At 35.8% G+C, this 20987-nt stretch overlaps 1 long non-coding RNA gene across 2 annotated transcripts; it reads left to right on the top strand.

The window, feature by feature from the left end:
* LOC129436619 (uncharacterized) lies at positions 1-9626 on the top strand. 2 transcript variants are annotated; one of them, XR_012360058.1, is made up of 9 exons: positions 1-270; positions 3820-3894; positions 4216-4266; positions 4541-5666; positions 8186-8278; positions 8441-8509; positions 8593-8667; positions 8785-8862; positions 9479-9626. It is a non-coding gene; the product is annotated as an uncharacterized lncRNA (long non-coding RNA). The 2 variants fall into 2 exon arrangements; XR_012360057.1 differs by lacking the exon at positions 1-270 and having other exon boundaries at positions 3685-3894.
* Positions 9627-20987: the final 11361 nt, after the last annotated feature.

Raw genomic sequence — 20987 nt, 5'->3', positions numbered from 1 at the left:
TCAACCGGAGTGTCACTGTGGGAGAGAACATCTATCTTTGGTGTAATCATGAAGGGAACGTGACATGGAGTAAAGGCAGAGATGGAAAAAGAGTGGAAATTCTCACTGCAGAAAAAGATGGAGAGACACAAAAACTAAATCCAGATCCTCATAACCGTTATAGTGTATTGGATGATTTATCACTACACATAATCAATCTTTCACTCTCAGACTCTGGAATTTATTACTGTAATACAAATACAACTGTGAATCTGATAGTAACAGAACCAGGTAAGTGTTCATGATTCAATTCTCACCTAATCTCACATAACAAAATAACAATTTAAAGAGGTGGTGATTTTGTATGAATTTGTAACATTATTAGACAAAAATCGAGCATGTCTCATACAAAATAAAAGTAATTTTTTTGCATAACATATGAGTTTGTGCTGTGTATAATTATATTTATATCAAACTCATATATTATGCACAAAATTATATTTATTTTGTATGAGATTAATCTAGATTAATCTATGCCCAGCCATTTACATTATTATATTAAGTAAAGCATCTGTTTGAGTATAAGAATATACACTCATCTAAAGTATTATTAGGAACACCTGTTCAATTTCTCATTAATGCAATTATCTAATCAAACAGTCACATGGCAGTTGCTTCAATGCATTTAGGGGTGTGGTCCTGGTCAAGACAATCTCCTGAACTCCAAACTGAATATCATAATGGAAAATAAAGGTGATTTAAGCAATTTTGAGCGTGGCATGGTTGTTGGTGCCAGACGGGCCCGTCTGAGTATTTCACAATCTGCTCAGTTACTGGGATTTTCATGCACAACCATTTCTAGGGGTTACAAAGAATGATGCAAAAAGGGAAAAACATCCAGTATGCTGCAGTCCTGTGGGTGAAAATGCCTTGTTGATGCTAGAGGTCAGAGGAGAATGGGCCGACTGATTCAAGCTGATAGAAGAGCAACTTTGACTGAAATATCCACTTGTTACAATAGAGGTATGCAGGGTATGCAGCAAAGTATTTGTGAAGCCACAACACACACAACCTTGAGGCGGAGGGGCTACAACAGCAGAAGACCCCACCGGGTACCACTCATCTCCACTACAAATAGAAAAAAGAGCTACAATTTGCACAAGCTCACCAAAATTGGACAGTTGAAAACTGGAAAAATGTTGCCTGGTCTGATGAGTCTCGATTTCTGTTGAGACATTCAGATGGTAGAGTCAGAATTTGGGGTAAATCGGATGAGAACATGGATCCATCATGCCTTGTTACCACTGTGCAGGCTGGTGGTGGTGGTGGTGTAATGGTGTGGGGGATGTTTTCTTGGCACACTTTAGGCCCCTTAGTGCCAATTGGGCATTGTTTAAATGTCATGGCCTACCTGAGCATTGTTTCTGACCATGTCCATCCCTTTATGACCACCATGTACCCATCCTCTGATGTCTAGTTCCAGCAGGATAATGCACCATGTCACAAAGCTTGAATCATTTCAAATTGGTTTCTTGAACATCACAATGAGTTCACTGTACTAAAATGGCCCCCACAGTCACCAGATCTCAACCCAATAGAGCATCTTTGGGATGTGGTGGAACGGAAGCTTTGTGCCCTGGATGGCCATCCCACAAATCTCCATCAACTGCAAGATGCTATCCTATCAATATGGGACAACATTTCTAAAGAATGCTTTCAGTACCTTGTTGAATCAATGTCACGCAGAGTTAAGGCAGTTCTGAAGGCGAAAGGGGGTCAAACACAGTATTAGTATGGTGTTCCTAATAATCCTTTAGGTGAGTGCATGTCATACTAAACTAAATCTTCTAAGTAAATGTTACAAGTAAAAGACCTTCAGTTGAAATCCAACAAATCCTTTAATTTACAAGTTTGTGTGTGTTTGCTGTGTTAGAGACAAGCACATCCAACTACTGTCACGGTGATATCCGTGTCATGTTTTGTGTCTGTTCCGATTGTCGTCAATTGGACTCTTGTTAATTAATTACCTGCCCCATCACATCTGTGTATTGTTAGTCTGTTTGTATATATACCCCTGCCTGTTGTATGTGCACTTGCCGGATGATTGTCTCTGATGTCATGTTCGGTACATAGGGCCCTGGCATGCAGTGTTGGGGCTAGTTACTCAAAAAAGTAATATATTACGTATTACATATTACTCTCAAAAATAGTAATGCCTTACTTTACTTTATTACTCCCTGGAGAAAGTAACTAGTTATATTACTAGTTATATTACTAGTTACATTTTTTTTCTGGACAAGAATGTTTATTTGGGCAAGCCACGGCCAAGAAAATGCTGGCTTCCTTACCATCTACCGGACGCGGGGCACAGCGTTCAGAAAAACATTAAAGAGTGTGCACTTCACCGTCAAGTTATTTTCCTTCCGTTGAACATAATAAAATATGACTGAATCTCCAGCCGTCGAAAATAGCTTTCTGTTGCTGGGAACCTTCCTCTGAAAAAGAGCTTGCCGTTGTTGACGCTTCCATTTTCCCGATCTTTTTTGAGTGTGCTGCTGCCGCTCTGTGCTGCTGGCTGCCGGGTGTCGACCAATCGGTGATGGTAAATGATACCTCGTGCCAAACTTAGACCAATCACTGTTCCATTCACGCCCTCCTCCCCTTCCCTTTTGTTCTCTGTGTTTTTGTGCCTTGTGTGATGAAGGTGCTACTGGCGAATGTAACTCAAGTAACTAGCTCGGGAAAACTGTAATAATATTACCATTTTCAGACGGGTAATGCCTTACACTACTAGTTACTGAAAAAAGTAATATTATTACAGTAACTAGTTACTTTGTAACTAGTTACACCCAACACTGCTGGCATGTGAGGGGCCCTCGACGATGATTTTATAATCGTTATTAAAGTTATATAAATCCTTTAATTAACAAGTTTGTGTGTGTTTGCTGTATTAGAGACAACCACATCCAGCTACAGTCAACCAGGAGCCACCATACCAACACCAGGTTTACTCATATATTTATTAACAAATTTATTAGACCACCTGTCCATTTGTCTCAAAGACCATCCAGCATTGTAAAGTGCTTTAATGTGGACTCTCAACTTTTCAGACAGTACTCAACGTTTTTACCATTTTTAACATGAGTGAGGGATGTTAAACTGAATTTGTGCTTTTATACCAAAATTAAAGCGGCATATACAACTTCTCTCAGAAGTCAGAAATTAATTAAGTAAAACATTCAACCATTAAAACTTATTTTTTATAAACGTTTCATTGGATGTACGCACACGTGTTGTCTCGTTTCCCCACCTGGCCTGAAATTAACTTTGTGTATGTGTTTATTTAATGGTCTGGCTAGTGGGTAAACTGACTTCTTGAACAAATACCTTGTCAAAATTGACAAATGTTTCGGTTTCATAAATATGAGGAGAGATGGCAAGCTTTGATCACCGCTGTGCGAAGAGAGGTTTGGCAGTCGATCTTTATTAACATAATACTGTGGTAAATTAAATTATGGCAAAAAAGATTTTTTCGTAGCACATATATGGTGCACTGTACAGCCTTACCACCACAATATCACAGTTATTGTCAATACCAGTCTAATAGAGACGCTCTTAACATGGTATTAATATTTCATTATTAAAATATCACGGTTATTGACACGGCTCTAATATAGGCTACATACATTTTCCCTGTGCTGTTTTGAGAGGGGCAGAAAGTATTTTAGTTTTGCTTCATAATTCATACCCTAATTTCAGACAATCTATCAATATTAAGCTTTATATTGAGCTTAATGAACATACAGTTATAATGACATTTTTACTTTTGCTCCTTTTCAGTGAACTCTACCAATACAACTCAACCCAACTCGACTCAATCTAACTCCAGCAATTCAGAATTCAACTCAACAAAAGGTATTGTTTGATCAAATTGTTTGTTATATTGTTTGTTGATCAAATAGATTATTATTGTGACTTCATGGACTTTTTGTGCTTATTAGTTATATCCTGGTTATTTGCAATGATGTATCAGTTGGTAAAACCCATCAATTCATTCAGGACAATAACATTTTCCCAATGTATGCTCCTACATGTCATCGTTAGTGGGGGGTAAAGGGTGAATGAGTACATAGAGCCGTGGCATGTGAGGGGCCTTCAATTATCTTTTTTTTTTAAATAATTGTTATTAAAGTTATATAAATCCTTTAATTCACAAGTTTGTGTGTGTTTTATTAGAGACAACCACATCCAACTACAGTCAACCAGGAGCCAAAACACCAACAACAGGTTTGTAATATATTTATAAACACATTTATTAGACCATCTGTCCATTTGTCTCAAAGACCATCCAGCATTGTGAAGTGCTTTAATGTGGACTTTTAACTTTTCAGACAGTACTCAATGTTTCACCATTTAGTGGGGCATTGTAAGTGGGAGGAAAAGGGTGAATGAGTACATAGAGCCCTGGCATGTGAGGAGCCCAAGACAATCATTTAATAATCGTTATTAAACTTATTATAAATCTTTTAATTCACAAGTTTGTGTGTGTTTGCTGTATTAGAGGGAACCACATCCAGTCAACCAGGAGCCAAAACACCAACAACAGGTTTATTCATATATTTATTAAAGGCGGAGTCCATGATGTTTGAAAGCCAATGTTGATATTTGAAATCACCTAAACAAACACGCCCCTACCCCAATAGAATATGGACCTTCTGTTGATAGACCCGCCCCACACATACGCAACCCGGCATTTGATTTGATTTGATTGGCTATAAGTGTGTTTTGGTAGTCGGCCCGCTCCTTTTCCAACGCGTTTTTCAAACATCATGGACTCCGCCTTTAACAAAGTTATTATTTTATATCTGTGCGATCTGTGTGACAGTCCTGCAAGTATACATTATTTCTAGTTCTCTGCTCCTTTGACACGCATTTAGACACCACCCACCATCACGAGTGCAGCATGCACCGATGCACACATTGGACATGATTTTATTGGTTTTCTAGAAATTATACTGCTGCACATGATGTTGAAACAAAAATCTGGCTATCAGAAAAGAAAGGAGAGGGAGGAGAGAAAAAGAAAACAACCTTATGGAAAACTCCTCATGAGTAAAATAAATGATGAGAATGTTAGTGATGGTAAGCCCAATCCGCCACAATGTGTAATCAGACAACTATAAATTGTTTATGCATCCAACAAACCTAAAACAGTTTTTTTGCAGAAATTATAATATTGTTTATTAATTTTTTATATTGTCTTTAAATATTATTAGCTTGCCATTCATATTTTACTGTGTATTTTTACACTATGCACATCATGTAACTGATGGTTGAATAAATGAAGGACTGAATATTAGACATGATCATGGCTCTGGGTAATTGTAATCCTGTATTCTATTACAGAATGTATTTTTATTCTATACATGATGTACAACTTTAAAGCTATAAGGAAGAAAAGTGTAATATACTAATTACTATTCACTTTTATCATAAAAAAGTGATAAAGGGGCCCACGCACAGTATATTGGCATAGAGCCCACGATCCATACGCTTCTGCAAAGTCAGTGTTTATTTGATAATACATATTTTTAATTATACAAAAATCTTTCTTTTTATTTTAGCAGCAAAACCTACAACTACAGTGGATTCAGTAAACAAAAGTGTGACAAATTCCTCAGCAACAAGTATGTTAAACTGTTTTTCTATTTCTTTTGTTTGTTGTATTGTGCTGTTGTTATATATGCTTAGTTCATTTAAATTTCTTGAGTGGACACAATAAAAATACCTATGTTTCTGTTGCCATGTGTGACACATGCACTTTATTGTGCGTGTGGAAAGATTAAGAGTATTTTTGTATCTGAATTGAATGAATATTAGCATAATGGCATGGCTTATGGCCCTTTTGTCTGTGTTTTCTAGCTATACACAGTACAACAAGCAAAACCAAGACAATCACAATTGTGAATAAAAAATGTAGGAGCAGAATTATCTCATAAGCTGGCAGAGGTGTAAAGTACTTGAGTAATTTTACTCGATTACTGTACTTAAGTATTATTTTGGGGGATTTTCACTTTACTTGAGTACAATTAAAAATCAATACTTTTACTTAATTACCTTTTTATAAGAAAAAAGTACTTTTTAATCCTTACAATTTTATTTACAGTCAAAAGTACTTTTATTTTAGAGATCTATTTTCCCTTGCTCTATCAAACCAATTGAATTGCGCTGATGGGCAGTTTAATTTAAATGTTATTTATTTTGGAGCCTTTGGACCACACTAAGGAATTGGCCAACAGTTCATCTAATGATGAAGATTTTTTGTTTCTTTGAAACTGACAACACATGAAGTGTGACACGTTTCCTGCTGTTTGTAGTTTCTTTATCAAGACTAAAACCTTGTTCACACTGTCAGTCCAAAACTGATTTTGGTGCATATCTAATTTGACAGACTCACTGTCAACATTGTGTATCACAACTGTTTAGATCCGATCTCTATGTCATGTAGCCGTTTTCCGGATTATCTGCACTGTTTCTATGGCAATGACGTTGCGCTGGCACGACAATCTGCCTCAATGTCTGACGTGTTTTATGTGACCTGACAGCATGACGTAACCGAAAAGCTACACAAATGCGATCAGGGTGGTCAAACTGAAATGGATTTCCAGAAATGCGATTTGAAAAGGATTTCAAACCACCTCTGGATGTAGCCTGAAATGGATTAGAAAAAAACAGATTTCAAGTGATTTTCAGCCGTTCACACGTTCTGAATGTGATTGGATTCCTATCGGATATGCACCAAAATCGGATTTGGACTGACAGTGTGAACAAGGTCTATTACACCTCTTAATGCATCGGCTGCCTGAGAGGCTTGATAGAGCTTGAAATTTAAGTTAAATTCGAGGTTTTACAATTTTGAGTAGCATGTTGCATAGTGAAATTCATTGTCATTGTCACGGATCTCTGCATTTTTCTGTGTCTGTACCACAGACTTTCTTTTCCGTGTCAGTTTCACGTATTGATTACTCAATTGCTTTTCCTACTTTCTTACCATTTTCGTGTGGGTTTGGGGTTAGAACGACTTTCTGTAACATAAAATGACATCCAAACCCAACTCCTAACCCTAACGTCAGGCGACAATTGTTTAAAAGTCTGGAAAAAAAATAGTATAAACCAATAGTTAAAGTGACATCATAACCCAAACCCCAAATCTAACCCCAAACCCAAATGAAAATGGTTTTAAAATAGGAAAAGCAATTGAGTACAACAATTAATTGCTAATCGCTACAATTTTTTCACAAACCATTCCTCATGACTGGAATTATAGAGAGGTTGTTTCAAGGAGGGGGTTAATTTAAATTTCATGAAAACTTTTATTAAAAAAGAAAAAAACTTTTATCAACAAACATTTTTTTTTTACTTCATGAAAGATACCAGTGGCGACCGGTGACTTCTTTTTTCGTGGGCACTCGATGCGAAGTTCCTCACAACATGTAGCCCAGCATGTGCTTCCGTATTTCAAAATATGTGTTCTGCGCATTGAGAGATCCTGTGTGCATCACGTGTCTTGTCAAAATAAGTCCCTGCTGCGGACGCGTCTAAAGGGTTTATGATAAAAGAGACGCTCGCGTTTGCCAGATACTTGCATAATCTTGTGTGTAATCAGAGTTTACTGTTCAGGGAGTGTCTTGCGTGTATTGTGAACGTGAGCGTCTCTTTTATCACCAGTTTTGACGTGTGTGCAGCAGGCACTTATTTTGACTAAACACTTGATGCACATGGTTCACGCAACAAACACATATTTTGATAATGCGAACAACACACATGACACTCCGAACATTTTGAATTTTTTTGAATTTGCGCCCCTCGGATGAGCAGTCACGAGCCGCCACGAATTGATACATTTTTGCCTTTAAAATTTGAACTGTGTGGTAACCATTTTATAAAAGCAAGAATGTACTCAAAGCTTGTCCTATATCATGAATAAGTCACAGATTAAAGGATTGCATAGACTTTGGCTTGTGCAATACAATGCCCTTCTGTGACTTATTTACAGTACAGCACAACCTTATTGCTTACATATGTAAAGTCATAATTATGTCCTGATTATGGGTGTTTCAATTTCAGTTCACTATCAAAAAATCTAATAAACCAGGGATTAAGTATCAACTTAAGTTTGCCTCTGTCCCTTTATTTTTAACTTCAGAACACAAGCCAACTTACATTACTCCAGCAGTTTCAGGAGGAGTTGTGTTTCTGGTGCTGATACTGTTGCTATGGGCGTGTATCAAAAGAAAAAGTAAGAATTTATTGTCATTGTCAATACTCTTTTCACAATCATGTTTACCAACAATTAAAGAGATTGATCGATAACTTCATAACTTCATAACTTTACATAACAGCACAGCACACAAACAAAATCTTAAACCACAATAAATGTTGTTTTCTTTGGGTCTTTCAGCTGCTCTTTCCAACAAGAAGGATAATATATATGAGACTGTAGATGACAGTCATTCTACCGTACAACCTGGTAAATGTTTTTAAATGTTTATCTAAAGGCTGATTTATTGTTAAAAAACCTAATTAACAATTTTTTTGTCACTTTTACTGCAGCTCCCCCACAAAAAACCAATGATGCCATATATTACTTGGCTGGAGATCCTGATGTAGTAAAACTTGGTAAAGATGGTAAAAAAGAACATTTAAAATCTTTTCCACTCTTCAATTTAACAACATGTGATATTTCTTTCAATTACTAATACATTAGTAACAGTTAAGATCTCTTGTTCTTTTAATGTCTCGTAGGCCAAAGACATGAGTTTGATGATCCCACATATACTCTGATAGGCTTATCAGAGTCAAAGTCAAAGGAGAATCTCAATGGTAAATGTATTTATTTATTTTTTCTTATTAGATACAATGCGATGCTAAATGTACTCTTGGATTTGATGGTTTTGTGGCTGATATAACTGCTATATAAAATTATGTATAAAACGGCTAGTTCCAATCCTTGATTCTTATTGCTCAAAAGCTGTGCTTTATTCACAATAAAACACTACTTTACTTAATATTGTGTGGTAACCATTTTATAAAAGCTGTGGGGTGCTCGATGCTGTGCTGTAGCGTTAATAAGTAACGGCTCGCTCCGTGCCAAACAACGCCCTTCAGCCATTACTTATTCAGAATACAGCACAGTACCTTCTTGCTTACTTATTTAAGACAAAATATACAATATTTTCTCCACAGTTATATGGTTAAAATTTCATACATTTAGGGGCAGTTTCCTGGACGGGGTTTAGCTTAAGCCAGGCCTAGGCCTTAGTTAAATTGAGATATTTAAATCATTTTTAAAAGCATAATTTATAAATACTACACTGTCAACACTACTAATTTACTACTAATTTAAGTTAGTCTCGGACTAGACTTAAGCCCTGTCTGGGAAACCGCCCCTTAATAATGAAATCTTTTATTGATAGTTTACTGTTTTCTTTGTTTTTAGAGCAGGGACCTGATGTGCCTTTGTACTCTACAATCAAAGAATTCAGTGAATAATGAAACCAAACCTGAACTTATATTAAAAAATCCATAAACGTTAAGAAGTGATAGAGTGAATGTTATATTTCAGTGGCAAAAAAAAAACTATTTAACATGCTATTTTTATGTGTCAAGCTGTGATATATGTAAGTTTGTTGTTTATTTTTTATATTTTAGGATTATATTTAGAAAGAGACATAATTCTATTACAATCCCTTCTACCTTTCCTGTATGGAATATTTCTTTATATTGAATGAATAAATTGTTTTCCATTGAATGAATAAATAGTTTTTCCAAGCAACAGAACATTTGTAAATGTGTATTTATTATATTTACATTAACGTTTTCATCCAAAGCGATTTGTAACAGCGTGAGGTGAAGCCAGCGAAGAGTTCAAGCGGCCATCTTGGTATACCCAACCAGCAGAGGGCGTCATTGACTTCCATTCAAAATCATAATCTAAATTTACCCACTTTACAGCGTATCAGTCACAGAAGATTAATTTTAGGATATGTGTACGTAAATTACTTGTTAATTCTGGTGTTATTTGCAATGTTTAAGTTTTAATCGGGCAGGATTTAATCGTTACATCCCTATCCTGCATAGGACAAACATGTCGTCCTCTGAGACAATAGAGGAACGAAACGCACACGGAGAACAGTTTGTCCTTTACAGCTACTGTAGAAACATTGTGGCGACTTCTTAAAGAAACCCGCGGTGTATGTAGATAAAAGCGTCTCATTCTAAGGTAAAAAAAGAAAGTTAATTATGTAAGGTCTTTGTACACCACTGATAATATAAAAACGTGTATTATATTGCATTTCTGTCAAGAGGTAGCCTGGCTTAAGCCCGATTTATAGTCGTGCGTAAGTTCTACGCCGTAGGTATGGCGTAGGCTATCCGTAGCCTGTGCGTACAGTTCAGTATTTAGTAACACTGAACTGTAATTGCATTACCTAACATTAACAAAGATCAATAAATGCTGTAAAACACACATTGTTAGTTTATGTTATTATAACCTGCGCGTGCATTTTGGCAACGGAGGTGGTGTTGTTCCCCAGTGGTTCTGACGTGTTAGCAACTTCAAAAAGTTTATCAAAATGGTTTCCCAGCATCAAAATGTCTGGTTGTTGTGTTTGGTTGCACTAATATAATATACTAATATACGTATATGTGTATCTGGCCACTTTATATTTGGCCATCTGCTAACGTCTTCTATCCATGCACTCCACTTTAGGACATGGATGGTAGCTGTGTTGAAAAAGTTGATAAAGTTCACTTTTTAAAATAACTTTTCTGTCTGTGTTGCTTCCCTGCTGATTCTTGCCGTACTTCCGTTGCTAATATGCGCGCACGCATATATTGCACGTCATCATTGTGTACAAACAGTAAAAGGGTCTATAGGGCACTCTGGAATTCTTATTGCCCAGTGGCGACATCCCAAGGTTTGTTATGTAAGGGACCTTAGCGTCATGTCAGGTTCTGATCACACTGTTGGGGCTTATTTCTGCGATAACAAATGGCTGCCTATATATTATCACGCTTATTTACCTCATAAGTAAGGAGCATTGAATATTGATTTGAAATGCATGCATACTCATTTGGGTACTGCAAGTCATCCTGACAGGTGAAGTGTAATGCAACTGCAAATACATTCAATTTATATACAAAATGTATAACATATGAGATTTTATTTACTAATGATAAATTAAATGGATGTTGGTCTTGTTTTAACTTTGAACTGATATTAATTTGTATTGGCTTAAAGGGATAGTTTCCTCACTCTCATGTTGTTACAAACATGTATAAATTTCTTTGTTCTGGTGAACATAAAGGAAGACATTTTGAGAAATGTTTGTAATCAAACTATTCATGCACCCCACTCACTTTCATAGTAGGAAAAAAGAACACCATGGAAGTGAATGGGGTCCACGAACAATTTGATTACAAACATTTCTCAAAATGTCTTCCTTTGTGTTCATCAGAACAAATAAATGTTTACAGTTTTGTAACAACATGAGAGTGAGGAAATGATGACAGAATTTCCATTTTTGAGTGAACTATCCCTTTAAAGGCATTAGGAAATGAGTTTTCTGTCTCAATTTTGTGCATTTCTGGGGAGAAACATAATTTGCTTTTACGGAGTCAAGGAGACAAACAACATTATTGAGATATTTTGATAATTTTTCTTCATGGCAGATAAAATGTGCACTATATCCTAATTGAAAATGTGGCAAAAATGACTTTAAAACAACAATTCAGGCAGACAGGCCTGAAGTATGTCACAGATTAATGTATAACTTTAGTAAATTCAATGTAGTTCAAAATGTGTTGTATAGGTTGCTAGACAGCATTTACCGAACAGAGTATCAGCTATAAATATAAAACTATAAAAGTGGCAAAAGAATAACTGACCTGTTTCCCGTTGCGTGCCTTTTTAAAACCACAGTTTTACACTTCCCTCTTTAGAAGGAACATTAGTCAGTACATGATATACCATGTATCTGTTTTAGTACCACACATTTATATGAATTTCCAGTTTGGTACAAGCTGGTTTATGGTGGTCAACCAGCAATGACTTTCGGAAAAAGCTGGTTGACCAAGGGAAGTTTGTTTGTTAAAGTAGTAAGCATGCTGTGGATGCCAGCATACCAGCCACAACATGTGTTGGTGAGCAGTGATGCTGGTCTTTGTAACTGCAACCATGTATTTACTCAAAAAATGAATCTCATCATGCTACGCTTCTCTGACTTAAAGTTAAATGTTTATAATTTGCACATTACTGTACAAAGATACTGCTTGCATGTTGTTGCTTTGTTTTAAGTTATTAGCTTGTAAAAGATACACATCATTGTAAAACAGAACCCATAGAGTTGTGGTATCATGTGGTTGGTGTCTCAATCGTGTCTGAGCTGTACTCTTTTTTATAAGACCTCTGAGTTTTGTTCAGACCTCAGAAGAAGGGAAGTATAGCTAGAATTAGAATATTTTTCCATATAATATATTTTTGATTTTTATAATTATATTAATGAGTATTTTGTTGGTTGGTGAACATAAAGACTAAAAGCATTTATGATAAATGGAAACAATTCTAGTGGCATTGAGTGGGTGTGTTTAGACTAAACTTATTTTAAGCCAATCACATTTACATTTTTTTATTGGGCAGTTGCTTTTTGACTACTAGTTACTAGCCCGTCCACACATACCGGAAGATTAACTTCAGGCAATTAAACTATCTTAAACAGTAGAAAGTTGACAATTAGGGGTTAGTCAGGTGAATGTGTAACAGCTTTCAGTTTTCAGATGTTTTTTCAAGATTGTGGTGGACTCAGCAGCTCAGGTAGAGGCTGTCAGCTTATTCTTTCAGAGAGGAACAGAGTGGGGTAAATGTGTGAGTGGGTAGAAGTAAGTTGAGGTAAACACACGCATGCGCACACACACACACACACACACTCACACACACACACACACACACACACACACACACACACACACACACACACACACACACACACATTCTGGTTTCCATGTTTTGTGGGGACATTCCATAGACGTAATGCATTTTATACCGTACAAACTGTATATTCTATTCCCCTTACCTGCCCCATTCCCTAACCCCAACCATCACAGAAAACTTTCTGATACTTCACATTTATAATAAACATCATTCTGTTTAATTTATAAGCATGTTTCCTCATGGGGACATCAAAATGTCCCCACAAGGTCACAAAAACACTGGTATTCCTATCTTTATGGGGACAATTGGTCCCCACAACGTGATAATTACCAGGCACACACACACACACACACACACACACACACACACACACACACACACACACACACACACAAATTCTGGTTTCCATGTTTCCAATTTATGGGGACATTCCATAGACCTAATGGTTTTTATACTGTACAAACTGTATATTGTTTTCTGTTCCCCTAACCCAAACCCTAAACCCAACCATCACAGAAACGTTTTTGCTACTTCACATTTTCAAGAAACATAATTTTGTTTGATTTTTAAGCTTGTTTCCTCATGGGGACCTCAAAATGTCCCCACAGGGTCAAAAAATACTGGTATTCCTATCTTTGTGGGGATAATGCAGGAAGAACACAATCTGGTCGGTTATAAAAACTTTAATGCTTCTTCTAAGACAATGTTTCTAATGACCAGAACAACATTATTGTCTTGGCAATTTTCCTAGAAAGAGACAGTAAACATTTTAAATGTTTTCATTTCTTGCAAGAAAGATCTACGGACTTATAGAGTGGCTGCAGAATGTGGGAAAAAGCATTTCCTTAGCAAATCCTTTATACATTTAGTTCCCCTCATTAATCACCAGTCATATTCAATATGTATGTTCACAACCATTTATGGTGTTATTTTTCTTATAATCTAATAATCTAGGGGCCAGAGGCTGCTCGAACACATTTGAACACGTGCACGTCTACACCACAAAATGCGCTTTTGACTACCTCTGAATGTGTTCGAAAGTGGACGAGCTCTAAATGTTTCAAACCCTGTTTAACCTCTAGCAGAGTCATATAAAGAGAGAGTTACGAAACGCTTTGATCTCGCCGCCGCGCGGTCACGTGATTCATGTAACGTTCTACCCCAGATAGCAAAAAATATCCGCATGGCTTCTTTATGCCGCCAGCCCCAAGCTGTCGGCTATAGGTGCGTCCCGCTGGCGGGGATGAAACTTTTGCCGCCGAATACGTCACTCTCATTTTTTGCGAGATGCCGCCAGCATGCAGCCGGCGGACCGACTGCTTAATTTGTGCAAAAGCGGCTGCCGCGGCGGTCCGCCGTCAGACCTGTTTGCGATTACGCCCTTATGCCGCTTACTGCCGCCAGAGCACCGCCGGTGGTCCGCCGACTCATTGCTATTTTTTGCTATCTGGGACAGTTCCTAACCAAGCAGGGCTGTCAATCTGTTTGCATAGGTTTTCAGCTATTTTAGGTAAATATTAGCTTGTAATGTGAATTGATCACTATACTTACTATGTTCATAACGTTTTTTTTTTTACTAGGGAGTGATGGAAAACAGTAAATCAGTTAATAAAGATAAACAGTTAATGATGACCCAAAGATAACTGGTTATCTATACCAACTACAGCAACACAGTTTATCTTTTATTTTTATAGCAAAAATCTGGCTATATAAATGGCTATCAATCTGCTAAAAACATAATTCCTACACTTTTACTATATTAAAATCACAAAAAAGATCGCCAACGCGGTTATTTGTAACAGTGAAGCATAACAGAAACACGCTAAATTCATATTTAATTGTATTTATAGTACACATTAAATGTTAATATAATTATACATGATGTTCGAGGATACATCACTCGTATTACTTACCAAACACAATGAAACACATAGCAGCATTGTGAAGCAGTGTGACTTTCTTATAAGGCATTAGCTTGTCGCTGTTGCCCCCTAGTGTTACTCGTAATATATAAAAAAAGATAAGTATAAAATATTAAACCATTAAATCTATATTATTCACACATTATACAAAACTCATTAAAATAAAAAAAAATCTAGTTATTATTAACGATAATCATTACCTACAGCAGAGTTCATAAAATATCACTGTTGACTATATTCATAAAATGTCTGAAAATGTAAAGAGAAACGGTAATTTCATCGATTTACCAGCAGGTGTCATTGAAATGAATGGGCTTCAGTGCTGTGTTTGGAACTATGCGTCACTACATGACACGCTGTTACTTCCGCATTCCATTCTTACAACGGACGTCTATGTGAGTGTCGTAACTCTATTTTTATACGACTCTGACCTCTAGGCCTATTTAATGTCGTCCACTTGTGATCTGATCAACCAAAACGCATTACCAGGTTTAAACAGCTTTTAACAGAACACAATGTAGCATACTGTCCTATGCCTCCTTTGCTCAAATCCTAAAGTAATAACTAAGTTAGTAGTCTAATAAGTTTATACGTTAGCATGATACAGTTCCTTAATAGAACTCAAGCTAGAATTAATAAAACTCAGAAAACACACTGAAATATGTAACACTGATAAATAGGAGAAAACAACTTACAGTATCTTCTACAATAATAAAAAGAACTTAATTTGGAAAACATAAAGGCCAGGCCTACCAGTACAATAATATAGGAAAAAAAATCTTATGATTGTCATTCATTCTTCTTGTCTCTTTTTTACTCTAATATTATGGTAAATGTGAGAATGTACTGCATTTAGTGGTCTTTCACAGACCAATGGCCATCCAAAGCCCTTTACAAGTTTAGCCTCACATTCACTGATTCACACCCTCATTCATACACATAAGAATTATGCAACGGGGAAAAAAATAAAACAACGGTCTTGGATATAAAAACGCTATGAGAAATGTTAGACACTTTCAAAAAAATCAGTGGTTTTGATGCTGTCATAATAATAAAAATGTGATTATTATTGTGCATAGGTCATTTAAACTGAATGAGTTGTGGTCCCATGTGGTTGGAGAGCTGAACAGTCGTCACTTAGCTGTACACTATTTTTATAAGACCACTGACATTTGTTCAGACCTCAAAACAAGGGAAGTACATGTACAACTACAGGCTTCTTTATTATTTATATTATGATTTTATATATGATCACCACACCTAAAACTACAGCAACAAAAATAAAAACTTTCTTTTTCATTATGTCCATTTTCTGCAGTAGTTCAGTATGTTTATTAAGCAGTTTTTGAAATGTCGCAATGCTTGCAAAAGCTGACCCCTCCCTTAACCCACAGTCACTTGTCCAAGACACGCATCTGTGTAGATACTGTATGTACCGCTTTCAAGCAAATCTTTATCTGATTCTCACACTGACAGCAGAAAATGAAACATCTTTTCTTAATGTGTCTTCTGTTCTACATGAACATACTCACATCTCAGAGCAGTAAGTAGCAGTGTTTTATACTCTAGAGACTTTACATCCAATGCAAATGAGAGACATGAACTTGTTAGTTTGTTTTAATATTTTAATTTCACCTATTTGGTGTACACACAGAAGCTTATATTGTAAAACTACATTATTAGTCTGGATTTCATTCTAAAGTAGTCATTATAACAAATACAAAGCCAGCAAGAAGTAGTTGTAATGTAGTTATAGCACATTATCTTTGTTCATTTGTGTTTGTTTTGACAGAAATATTCAATCGGAGTGTCACTGTGGGAGAGGTAGTTGATCTTGTGTGTAAACATGAAGGGAACGTAAGATGGAGTAAAGTTAGAAATGGAACAAGAGTGCATATTCTAATTGCAGAAAAAGATGGAGAGACACAAAAACTAAATTCAGTTCCTCATAACCGTTATAGTGTATTGGATGATTTATCACTATACATACATAGTGTTTCACTCTCAGACTCTGGAATTTATTACTGTAATCTAAATCCGACTGTGAATCTGACAGTAACAGAACCAGGTAAGTGTTCATGATTCAATTCTCACCTGACCTCACATACAAACATTATTATTTAAAGAGGTGGTGATTTTGTATGAATTTGTTACATTAGAAAAAGAACGATGAAGCGCCACCCTTGACCCCACCTCTAAACACAACCATCACTAGAGTGAAAGCAGATCGTACAAAATGTACAAAGGAGATTTCACAAATAAATACAAAGTAGACACCAGTTTGCTAATATGTAAAGTAATTACAAATTGCTGATATTGTATCGCAAACCTTTAATTATAATTATTAATAGAAATTCAAACATGTATGCCAGATTGTTCTACCCCTATTAATTTACTTTATTGAAACAATGTTGTTTTCAGAAAATACATAAAGATGCTTTACATGCTATAAACCAAACAAATCCCTTAATTCATAAGTTTGTGTGCTGTCTTTGTTAGATTCAAACACATCCAACGACAGGCAACCAGAAGCCACCACACCAACACCAGGTTTATTCAAATTATTCTTGAATCTCTAAAGTTATAGATATAGAGTTATAAAGTTCACAGAGTTCATATGCAAAACCCTCTAAGTGCATCTGACATGTTTTCTTGTAAATTAGCTTTTTTATCAGATTCTTAATGGATTCTGCCAACAAATCGGTATTTCTGAATGGCCTGAGGCCGGGATTAAACATATTTGAAGCAAAGGTATTTGATGAATGTATAGGCATATATGCCAAGAGCATTAATATCATTATTTCATTTTTGCGTGTTGTCGCGGTTCCTCACCCCGAAGTTAACTTCCTTCCGGTCTGTGTTTATTTAATGGTCTGGCTAGTGGGTAAACTGACCTACAGGAACATGGGAACGGCTAAGACCACATATACCCAATAATCATGAACAAGGAAAAATATAAATGATATAACACAGATATATATTATAGGGTTCTTTTTCCTTGTTCACAATTATTGCACACGTGTGGTCTTATTTGTTCTTACGTTTTTGCAAACATTTAGAAGAAATTTTAGCATGAAAGTTTTTGTTGAATCATGATTTGTAAGTTAAAACGTCTGTTTGTGCGTACGCATGCTGTATGCTGATCAGATAGGCTAATACATATAATACAGTTTAAGAAATAAGTATTTATGATTTATTTTATTCCTTTTTCATACACTGCCATTAGTTTAAACTACAGGTTTCAGCCACAGTCAACCAGAAGGCAAAACAACAATACAAGACCCATCTGCCAAGAAATCTTTCACACGTTTATGTATGAAAGAAATCAAGTAGCCATTTAGAGGACACTGTCTGCTTATCAGATTTACTACAAAAACTGTAAGAATCATCTTATTTGATCCTGTCTGTAAAAAGCAGCCAAAGTTTTAAAATCCTCTATTTAGATTAGGAGTTTCAAAGTTTGATTTTAATAATTGATTTCACATTTCAAGCATTGACATGACCTTACTCAATCAATATCAATATCTAGGTTATGATTCATACAATGTTTTTTGCATTATATAGGATGATTTGATAGAAAACAGTAACTCGTAAATAAAGACTTTCGCTGGGTTTTTTAGATCGAAGTGCAATAAATGTATGTTTTAGGAAAAGCATTGGTAAATTTACTAATCAAAATATATTCTTTGCATTTCTATGCGTTTGTTTATCAGTTTCACAGATCTTGTTCCCTATTGTTTTTTTTTTGGTACAAAAGATACAGTTTAACTAAAGCCATTCCTTTTTTTAAAGATGTTATTATAAGTGGTTATCAAGTGTTAGCAGAATCTGTGGTTGTGCTTCTGCTATTAAACATGTTTCCTCTTTGCAGGTGCCATTTTGCTTATAAACGTAAACATTTTAAACTACAAAATATTTTTTGTAATTGCTAGGTTTTGGGTGTTTAAATCTACATTAATATTTAATAAAAGTAGGCCTACAGTATATCATACAGAATGTCATGAGCTTTCATTACCAGCAGCCTTTACTTGTTTTTTTCCATGCAGTGCAAATGCTGATTTTACTAGTTATATTTTTCAAATATATTTGTGCAAAACATATTTGTATGAATATATTTGTGTATATATTTTTTGTATGAAAGAAAGCAAGTAGTCATTGAAGGACACTACATGTTTATCTGATTTACTACAAAAACTGTAAGAATCATCTTATTGATCCTGTCTGTGAAATCCAGGCTAACGTTTTAAATCCTATATTGAGATTAGAAGTTTCAAAGTTTGATTTTAATCATTGATTTCAAACACATATAAATTCAGAACATTAAACAGTGGAAAGTTAACAGTTAATCGGGTGAATGTGTAACAGCTGTGTTTTCAGATGTTTCTTAAAGATTGTGGTGGACTCAGCAGCTCAGGTAGATGCTGTCAGCTTATTTGTTTCAGAGAGGAACAGAGTGGGGTAAATGCTTTTCAAAAGTGAGTGGGTAGAAGTGAGTTGAGACACACATGCACATGCAGGTCCTACTAATTAATTCTCTCAAAATGTATTCAAACTATTTTAATGTTCATCTACACATCAGTGACTTCATCTATAGCAACTACTGTAGAAGATAATGCAGGAAGAACACAATCTGGTCAGTTATAAAAAAAACTTAATCTAATGCTTCTTCTAATACAATATTTAGAATGACCAGAACAACATTTTTGTCTTGGCAATTTTCCTAGTAAGTGACAGTAGACCTTTTAAATGTTTTCATTTCTTGCAAGAAAGGTCTACGGTCTTATAGAGTGGCTGTAGAATGTGACAAAAAGCGTTTCCTTAGCAAATGCTTTTTTACATTGAGATCCCCTCACTAATCACCAATCATATTCAATAATTATGTTCATGGCCATTTATGGGGTTGTTTTTCTTATAATCTAATAATCAAGCGGCCAGAGGCTGCTCGAACACATTTGACCACGTGCAGGTCTACACCACAAAATGTGCTTTCGACTACCTCTGAATGTGGTCGAAAGTGGAAGAGCTCAAAATGTTTCACACCCTGTTTAACCTGTAGGCCTATTTAATGTTGTCCACTTGTTATCCGATCAAATGCATCGCCAGGTGTAAACAGCCTCTAACAGAACACAATGTACTGTCCCATGCCTCCTTTATTCAAATCCTTAAGAGTAATAACTAAGTTAGTAGTCTAATAAGTTTATACGTAAGCATGATACAGTTCCTTAATGGAACTCAAGCTAGAATTACTGGAACTCATAAAACATACTGAAATATGAAACATTGATAAATAGGAGAAAACAAGATACAGTATCTTCTACAAAAATAAAAATAACTTAATTTGGAAAACATAAAGGCCAGGCCTACCAGTACAATATATAATAATATACTTAGAAAAAAGCATATGACTGCCATTAATTCTTCTTCTCTCTTTTTTACTCTAACATTATGGTAAATGTGAGAATGTACTGCATTTATATAGTGCTTTCACAGACCAATGACCATCCAAAGCCCTTTACAAGTTTAGCCTCACATTCACTGATTCACACCCTCATTCTTACACATAAGAATTATGCAACGGGGAAAAAAATAAAACAGTGGTCTTAGATATAAATATGCTCTGAGAAATGTTAGACGCTTTCAGAAAAGTCAGTGGTTCTGATGCTGTCATAATAATAAAAATGTGATTATTATTGTGCATATAGGTCACTTTAACTAAACCTATAGAGTTGTGGTCCCATGTGGTTGGAGAGCTGAACAGTCGTCACTTAGCTGTACACTATTTTTATAAGACCACTGACGTTTGTTCAGACCTCGAAACAAGGGAAGTAGGGGAGACCGGGGTTGGTTGTCACAATTTTTACTCATGCATGAATTGCTCATCTTCAAAAAATCTTTCAGCAGTAATTCCTACATGAAATGAAACTTTGGAGTCTTGGCTTTAAATGTGTATACTTTTTATTTTTAGAATGTATTGTAACAGGAAGTAATTAACCATCAAAGACACTCTGACACAATGTGACAACCAACCCCATCACGGGGTTGGTTGTCACAGGGTATGGGGTTGGTTGTCCCTATAGAGGTTCAAAAGGATTTCA

Source organism: Misgurnus anguillicaudatus, chromosome 21 (assembly GCF_027580225.2).
Source record: "Misgurnus anguillicaudatus chromosome 21, ASM2758022v2, whole genome shotgun sequence".
Classification (NCBI taxonomy): domain Eukaryota; kingdom Metazoa; phylum Chordata; class Actinopteri; order Cypriniformes; family Cobitidae; genus Misgurnus; species Misgurnus anguillicaudatus.
Note: the sequence above shows the minus strand (reverse complement) of the source record. Positions and strands in the feature narration are given on the sequence as shown.